Source organism: Chionomys nivalis, chromosome 6, assembly GCF_950005125.1.
Source record: "Chionomys nivalis chromosome 6, mChiNiv1.1, whole genome shotgun sequence".
Classification (NCBI taxonomy): Eukaryota; Metazoa; Chordata; class Mammalia; order Rodentia; family Cricetidae; genus Chionomys; species Chionomys nivalis.
In genome coordinates this window covers 57,716,610-57,726,061 of record NC_080091.1, presented here as the reverse complement: position 1 = coordinate 57,726,061, position 9,452 = coordinate 57,716,610, and positions in this window count along the sequence as shown.

Genomic DNA, 9,452 nt, shown 5'->3' with positions numbered 1-9,452 from the left:
GTCACCAACGGTGCATTTGGTACCCCCAGTTTCTCAGCATTCCCAGCCAGTCATCCATGACAATTTTGGCATCATGAAGGAATTCATAACCATGGTCTAAGACATCGTTGCCTCTTAGAAGACTACTGGTGGCCCTGTGGAAATGACTGGACTGTCATTCTGGAGCTGCTGGCACTGACTAGGCTGGGGGCTAGGTAGTAAAACTGAGCTCACTGGTAAACTCACTGGCATGGCCAATTATATATTTGCTCCAATAGGCTCCGTTGTGGATCTGACCTGACATTTAGATAAAGTCTCCAAAGGAGGTAGTGAAGAGACTGTAGTGATGGCTAAAGAAGCTTAACTTAATGTCAGTTCAACCGTGATAGGCTACAAACTAACAATACTGAGACTAGGCCTTGCCATTACAATAACCAGGGAAAGCCGCAGACTATACCTTTGGGGAGACCAATCAGAGCTGAGACAAACAAGCACTAAATGTTCCAGAACATTAAAATTAGCTTACCTAACTTGTATATAGGTTGCTAATTTCCTTACAGCAATGCCAGGACCAATCCCTCTTTGACAAGACTTCTGTTACCTCACTCCTGCCCAGTCAGGAGTTCAACCCTCATATGAATCTGGAATCCATCCCCGCCCCCCATCCTTTACTCCTTAAAAATCCTGCCATAGCTGAGCTCAAGGCCCTCCCTGACCCAACTGCTGTGTTGGAATGGATAGAGAACCAAAGCTCGAGGTAGCAATAAAGACTCTTTGCCTTTGTATATGTACTCAGATTCCTAAGAGTCTCTTGGGGGTATAGCAGTAGTACAGAAGTTAAGAGCACTGCCTGCTCTTCCAGAAGACCTGGGTTTGATTTTCAACACCCAATGGTGACTCACAATCAACTATAGCTACAGTTTCAGGGAATCTGATGCCCTCTTCTGGCTTCCTTGAGCTCCGGGCATTCATGTGGCACCCACATATACAGGTAAGACTCGCATGCACACGAAATAAAAATAAATCTGTCAGGCTGGTAGTGAAGACAGTGTGGAAAGGTCTCCTAAAGGGCACACTGGTCTACACTGAGAACCAGGCTATGTCTGGAGAATTTAGCAGTGACTTCCACTCCTCTAGTTCTGATGATGGGACCGGCATTGCCCTTAGTAACTATTTTAAACATATTTCCAGGCTTGACAATGAATTTGGCTATACGGATAGAGTCGAGTTTATGATGGCCTGACCTCCAAGGAGCTTCACTGCCTGGACCACCAGCCCCGGAAGAAGCTTGAAAGAAGACGTTCTCAGCTGTGGTGATTCCCTTCCCCCCAAAGGATCTCAACAGATGAGAATCTCCCTTTCCTTCTGATTCTACCCCAGAAATGAAGGGTTTAAGAAATGCCTGACTTCACAGTAAAATCCAACACCCCCCCCACACACACACACACAGAAAGAGAGAGAGAAACATCAGATTCCATGTTACTCTTAAATTTAAAACTTCCCACACACATGTCTATTATTTTTGTCATCTCCCAAGCATTGTACCGTCACATAGTTAGCATTGAGAATCTGTTAACAAAAAGACCATGTGTTTTATAGGAAACAAAGAGGCTGGAGTCCAGGGCACATTTCCAGATGCCAGAGATAGGGTAGATCACGACAGCTGGCTGAGCGGAGACTGAGCAGCCTGGGCATCTGTGGCCAGGAAAGACAGGGAGGTTGCTCAGACCCGACTGATTCCTGAGGGCCCCTGTAGAAGACCTTCATAGGCCTGTGAGACCCTTCAAGGTGTGGTTTCTGGCCATCTTTTCAGCCTTGGGTTTCTTGTCCACGCTCCTCCTTGTAGTTTATACTCTGACCCCACCAAATATCCAGAAACAAATTCAAATGTGCTGTGTGCCGTAGGACCCAGCTTTCTCATTCCTGATTGTGTATTCCAAGGAAAGAAAACCAATATTTCAAAGAGGCAGCTGCTCCTCTGAGTTTACTGCTGTTTAGTCCACGGTAGTTAAGACATACGAGCAGCGCTGTGGAAGCTGAGAGAAAGGAATTGTGCCATATGGATGGGGATGTAGCGGGTGAGAGAGTTTACGTAACACACATGAAGCTCTGGGTTCAACCCACAGCAATACTCAGACACACCCCAGACCAAACAACTCTACATCATTTCTCTGTCTATATTACTATGTAAGTCTTCATATAGGGAGAGATATAAACACACACAGTAGAATATTATTTCTCTATAAAACTCAGGACATGAGGGGCTCAAGCCTGTAATCCCAGCCCTTAGAAGGTGGAGGAGGTAAAAGCATGATTCTAAGCTCCAGGCCAGCTTAATACATAGTAAGACTGGAATACATAGGTGAGACCTTGTATAAAAACCAAACCAAAAAAATAAACAAATAGACCCTAACAAACAAAACAATCAGTAGATCCTAATACTTGAAATAACAAAGATGGTGGGCGGTGGTGGCATATACCTTTAATCCCAGTCCTCACGAGGCAGAGGCAGGCAGTTCTATGTGAGTTTGAGGCCGGCATGGTCTACAGAGCTAGTTCCAGGACAGCCAGGACTACAAAGAGAAACACTGCCTCAAAACAAACAAACAAACAGAAAAGAAAATAAATGGCAAAGATGAACCTTGAAAGCATTATACTAAGTGATTGGTGGTGCATACCTATAATCCCAACACTGAAGGCCAACCTATACTACTTGAGACCCTACATCCAAAACCACAATAATACACAAATAATACAGGTAGAGGGAAGCAAATACTGTCCAACATTTACCTAGGGGCTTAAAAAGGTTGAATTCAGAGACACAGAGGGTAAAAGAACAGTGGGAAGGGCTGAGGGCGCTGGCAGACGTTATCAAAGATACACTTTCCCTTAGACAACAAACGAGAATTAATGAATTTGCAGGAGAAGGGATGAAGTGGGAATGGGTGGATGGGGGAGTGGGTGGATATGGGAGGAAATAAGTGGAGAGATGTTTTAACTAAATTACAATCTCAGCAGGGTGGTGGTGGTGCATGCCTTTAAGCCTAGCACTCAGGAGGCAGAGACAGGCGGATCTTTGTGAGTTTGAGGCCAGCCTGGTCTACAGAGTGAGTTCCACGTCAGCCAGGACTACACAGAAGAACCCTGTCCCCCCAAAAAAATTACTGTCTTAAAGATACAGCAAAAACAGAAAAGAAAATGAACAAATTCTTAGGGCACAAGGTGTAGCATAGTAACCAGAGCTAAACAGGCTGTGTTGTGCACTTGAAGTTTGCTAAGGGAATAGAGAGAAGTTGTCCTCAGTGCCCCTGTGAGGTGACAGATCTGTTAACTTGACCTTAGTAATTATTTCACAATATACATGTATAATAAACCATCAAATTGTATACATTAAAACTGCACAAATTGACAATTCTCTCTCAAAAAAGCTAGGGGAAAGAAAAGTAAAACTAAAAAACAAGCAAAGCTGGGGGTGGGGGTGAGGAGAGGTGTGGGAGGGGTGGGGGTGAGGAGAGGACATCTTTGATCCCTGCACTCAGGACTCAGAGGCAAGTGAATGTCTAGCCTGGTCTACAGAGAGTTTCAGGGCAGCCAAGGCTACACAGAGAAACCCTCTCTCAAAAAAATCTAAACCAAACAAACAAACAAACAAAGCACAAAACTTCCAACCATAAATTTAGGGGTACGTATGTGTTCTACCAACTGTTTCCTCTGGATGGAGGATCATAGCCAGCTTGTCTTCCCAGCGACTATTCAATTCATGCAATTCCAGAATATATTAATCCATTTCACCCACCCCAGTTGAAGTTCTTAATTCTCCCTTAATTGTGTGTGGTGTTGGGAGGTGACCCACAGATTAGTACTGCTCTCAGCTTTGGTCAGAGAAGCTCCTGTGTGCAGCGGGTGGCAGTTTTAATACGAAGACTCATAACTGGTCAAAGTGCTGAGAATAAATGGCTGCTCAGGCCTAAATGGGACATCAGTATCAACCCATCAGAAGTTCAGGGAACATACTGAAGAGGGGATGGAAAGAAGGTATCAGCCTGAGGGGGAATTCTACGAGACCCTGTCTTCTAGACATGACATGGATTTTACAAACATGAACTCAGGGCAGCAATTGTTACTGCATAAGACTGGGCGCATCCACATTCTACCATGGGTGGAGGGAAGGCTCACGAAACCCCTCCCTTCCTTGAGGAACTACACAGGCAATTAATGGTTTAATGGTTGCTAGGTGACTGGGGCTTCTTGGTATAGTCACTCGTAAGTTGCTCTTGCTCAAGTACATAGCCCCACACTCAACTCATCAAGCTACCCTGATTAAGTACAATGGGGCACAAAGCAGAAACGTAGCAAATTAGGAGAGAGATTTGTTGGGGGAGCGGAGGGGTTCAGTTGGAGGGAGAAAGAAATAAGAGACAGTAAGGTGGGTGTTTGATCAAAGTACATGAGTGAAATTATGAGAAAATAAATCATTTTTAAAAGGTCATATTGAACAAGTCTATTAGCGGTACATTAACCCACATCTCAGACAAGAATGGGGATACAATGCCTCTCCACATCAGCTTCTTCAACCCTGATTGCTTCTGGACTCTGGATTATTCCAGAAAGATACAGGCTCGTTTTCTGCCTTTTCCATATGCATTCATTTGCTTCTCTGCAACTCTTCTCAACCATAAATTATCAACATAGAAGTCATCAGCAGAAAGCAAAACATTTTAAACAAATACTTATTTGCTTAAGACAAACTGTGTTCAAGGGGATTTCTTCTGTTTTTTTTTTTTTTTTTTTCATGAAGGGTTATTTTCTTTACTATCTGCCTGTATCCTTGAAAGATGACCAACTGGCCTCAAACAAGTAAAAGATCTAGCATATGTTTTTTTCATTTAGAATTCTTTTCTGAACAAAGGAGATTCCAAAATAAATAGGAACATTTGTAGTCACTATAAATCTAAGAGAAAATATGTCAAACCATCTACTTCTGGGGACTGTCTAGGGTGTACTTTTTGGCGAACTGTGGAGCTGACAGAATGTGGGTGCTCCAGAGAGGGCATATTGTTTGTGGGGCTCCATTTGAGTGGCCAAAAGGACAGATGTTTGCACCTGCCTTCCCTTCATTTTCAGGCTATCGTTATCCATCCCAGGATCCTATAACACGGGACATAAAGCTTTGATTTCAAGTCATCACTAGCACAGAAGCTTGGGTATATTTGAAATTCCTTTTAAGGGGAAAATGTTGGGCAAGGCTTTAGTATAACGTTGCTTCTCACAGGAGGCCAAAGTAGCTGGGGAGCCTGCATGGGACCTAACTAGGCCGTCAGCATGTGGGTGACGACTGTATGGCTTGCTCTGTTTGTACGGTTCCTGGCAGTGGGACCACGATGCATCCCTGGTGTATGAGCTGAGTTTTTGGAGCCCAAATTCCTATGGTGGAATGCCTTGCTCAACCTTGATGCAGTGAGGAGGGCCTTGATCCTGCCTTAATTTGATGTGCTAGGCTTTGTTGACTTCCCATGGGAGACCTTACTTACCCTTTCTGTGGAGTGTATGATGGGCGGGGTGGTAAGAAAGGTGTGTGGGGGGGAGCAGGTGGAGGGGAGAGAGGGGGAACTGTGGTTGGTATTTAAATGACTAGAAAATTAAAAGATAAGAAAGAATATCTGCTGTAGTAAGCATGACTGCAGATGCTGACTAAGGGCTCCTGTTGACTCCGGATCCAGGCAAGGACCGTTTGCTGCTCACGCTTGTAAGAAAGGGAAATCCTGTCACCTACCACAGTTTCTTTCTCCACCTTCTCCTCCAGAAAAAAAAAGAACCAAATTCATGATCAGGTGTTGTAATCCGATCAACTCACATTCTTGGAAACTCTTCCCGCTTTTTACATAAAAGCTTATAAATTGTCCCAAGTAGTTTCAGAGCAGTGGCTTTCCCTCTTACTAATGCTGCAACCCTTTAGCTCCTTGTGTTGTGCTGACCCCAACCATAAAATTATTTTCATCGCGGCTAATAGCTGTAAATTTGCAACTGTTATGAATTGTAATGTACATTATTTGATATGCAGGATATCAGATATACGAACCCCCACCCCCAAAGAGGTCACAATCCCCAGACTGAGAACCTCTGTTTGAGAAGTTGAAAATAAAATTCAAATTATAAAGATGTGGTAGTTCTTACCTACGAGCCAACATTTGGGAAGCAGATGCCACAAGTTCCAGTCTAGTGAGGACTGGGAAGTAAATTCCAAGTCAAGTCAGCCTGGGCTACAGTGAGACCCTGCCTTAAGAAAGAATTTGCTGAATATCCTGACAAAGGCCACCTGATCCCATTTCCTCTTTCTAAATGGAGATGTTAATGCCGTTGATTCCCTAAATAGGGATATAATGGCTAATCTGGATTGCTCCGGAATTGTTAGTGTCGGTCGTTCCAGACACTTTGTGTATCTAAACAACACACAATGAATGAAGGAGTAGGTTAGGCCTCTTTCATACACACTGTACACACTGTGGTGTGGGAGTGTAAGCTGTATAGACCCTTTCCTCCCCACGTTTGGCCCTGGTATTTTATAGTAGCAATGCAAAGCAAACTAGGATTCGAGGCACAGGCTGTAATCCAGCAGCCTATGAAGCTGAGGCAGGAGGCTGGCAAATTTCCAACTAGCAGAAATAGTGGAGTAGCGAGAACCACCTCCCACAAGTTGTCCTCTGACCACCACATGCATGGACACACACACAAATATACAAAGACCACCCATGTGTAAAAAGCATGTCTTTAAAAAGAAGAAAAAGAAAGCAATGGTAGTACATGCCTTTAATCCCAGCACTGGGGAGGCAGAGGCAGGTGGATCTCTGTGAGTCTGAGGCCAGCCTGGTTTACAGAGTGAGTTTCAGGACAGACAGCCAAGGTTACACAGAGGAACCTTGTCTGAAAAACAAAACAAAACAAAAAAGAGAAAAATTTATATCCTGAAAACAGTCAAAAAAGAAAAAAAGAAAGAAAGAAAGGGAGAAAACAGCCAAATCTTTACTTCTATTCTAATATAAAACATGTTAAATAAAGTTGATTTCATATGTCATCATTTGAAATATTTTTTTGGTGTGGGGGAGGATGGTTTGAAACAGAGCCTCTCCACAGCTCTGCCTGTCTTGGAACTCACTCTGTAAATCAGGCTGGCCTCAGACTCTCAGAGATTCACCTGCCTCTGCCCCCAAATGAGTTCTGGGATCAAAGGTGTGGGCCACCACGCCTGGATAATTCACATTTCTTAAGTGTTTATTTGAATTGAAAATACGTCCATCCTCCATCTCTCTCCTTTTTTTTTAAAAAACAGATTAAGAAAAAATTTACATCTCCTTACTTAAAGATGGAACTTAAAATTCTAGTGTGACCTCAGTGGTAGGAAGATTTTGACCCAGGCTGGAAAGTTTATTCTAGAAGGAAACTCACCAGACTCAGACATGTTTCTTCTCAAGGCTTTATTTCTCCCAGTGACATGATCCTGTCCACTGCCAACTCCTTTATAGATGATTCATAGGTAGAGATTGCATTGGGCAGTGCAGGGAGAGGAAGGTTAGGACAAAGATAATTATTTACATCTTGTAGAACTCTTGCTTGATGAAACCGTGTGTGAAGTTTGCATAAGAACCCATCAGTGGGGGCTGCTGAGGTGACTGACTCATCTGGTAAAGGCATTTGCCACCAAGCCTGACTACCTGAATTTGGTCTCCAGAACACATGTAGTGGAAGGGGAGAGACCCATCTCTGATGGCCACCATGGGGTGCATGCACACCCCATACTTCTCTCTCCTCCCTCACTCCTTTTCTGTTATTGTTGTTTGTTTTTGTTTTTCAAGACAGGGTTTCTCTGTGTAGCCCTGGCTGTTCTGGAACTCCCTATGTAGACCAGGCTGGTTTCGAATTTAGAAATCTGCCCGTCTCTGCCCCCTGTGTGCTGGGATTAAAAAGGTGTGTGCCACTACCACCTGGTGTCCCCAAAACCAGAGTTCTATTGTGGAGATTATATACTCCTCCCACCCAGCAAACTTCTTGATGTCCACTGGTTGTCGTGTAAGCGAAGCTCCCAAAAGAGGCTCTTTAATGATACAAACCAGCTGGGCCTGTAATCCCAGATTTAGGAGTCCCAAGCAATTTACTGAGAATCTGCCTCAAAGGTAAATAGAAAAAAAGGAAGAAAGGAAGGAAGGAAGGAAGGAAGGAAGGAAGGAAGGAAGGAAGGAAGGAAGGAGTGAGTTATAAGGAGGGGAGCTGGGGACTGTAGCTCAGTGATGGAGTGCATGCCTAATACACACAAGCTCCTGGAGGCAGGAACAGGAACAGGAACAGAGCGGAATTTTCTCTTGTAAAGTCCATCGGGAAAATAACCAAGAGTTGGGAAAAAGACCTTGGACATCCTTCAGTGGAATTATAGGTGCTATGGCAAAGACTTCCTGAGAAAATTTTGAGCCTATGATGGTGTTCCCCTCTGATTGTTTGGGTCAGATTGCCTTACTTTTATCATTTTTAGAGGGACAAACATTAGATTGTAGAAAACTGCTAGCAGTGCAGGCATGTCCTGTCCGTGGCAGCGCCTATGACTGTTGTTCTGGAAACACACATGCAATTCATCTCATTGTTTTGGGTAGACAACTTGAAACATTACCCATTTTGCTCGGCGTGCTATTAGTCAGTGGTTCATGTATCACTATAATTCCTTTCAGCATGGGTGATTTCATGCGTTTGCATCTGTTCTTCACAATGTCCCCAGAATCACTGGGCCGCTCATGAATTAGTGAGTTGAATGAGTTCTTTTGGGTAAGTCCATTTTCATATTTGGGGGAGACTTGTGATTTTTGCTTCTAGAAAATTACATTTAGTAGCCTATCTTTCAGTGAAAAATTGAAGATGAACCTAAAGTTGTGATTTTAAAAAAACCTAGGGAGTTTTTGGAATTCCTATTTAGAATGTTGGTGTTGTGACAGTCCCTAGCATGCAGCAGGCGCTCAGTAGATACTCTGCAAAGGAGCTCAGTTGGAAACCAAGACACACACACACACACACACAATTCTCTCTCTTAGCTAAAGGGGAAAACATGAAGACATCACATGAAAATAACTTGGAAAGTTAACACAGCTCTGAGTCCAACTTTTAAAAGCCCGATTAATGCCTTTGGGGAAATGAATGCATATAAAGACTAACGATGCCTGCATAACCCTTCCTCTGGGCTTTGTGAGCGAGTCATGAGGGCACGTCTCCGCGGGGAGAAGCAAGAGCTGGTAAGGATAAACAGCACACCAACAGTGACTGGCTGGTCCGTCCTTCATCACTGTCGTCCTGGGGAGGAGGGCAGGCCTTCTGCGTCCTTTAAGGGTGCACGTGTTCACACATCACATTTTCCATGGCGTGGGCCTGACTTTCTTGGGAACTCAGGGCTTGGCCAGGGTGGCACTTGACCTTCCCTACTCCCAGGGGAAACCCAC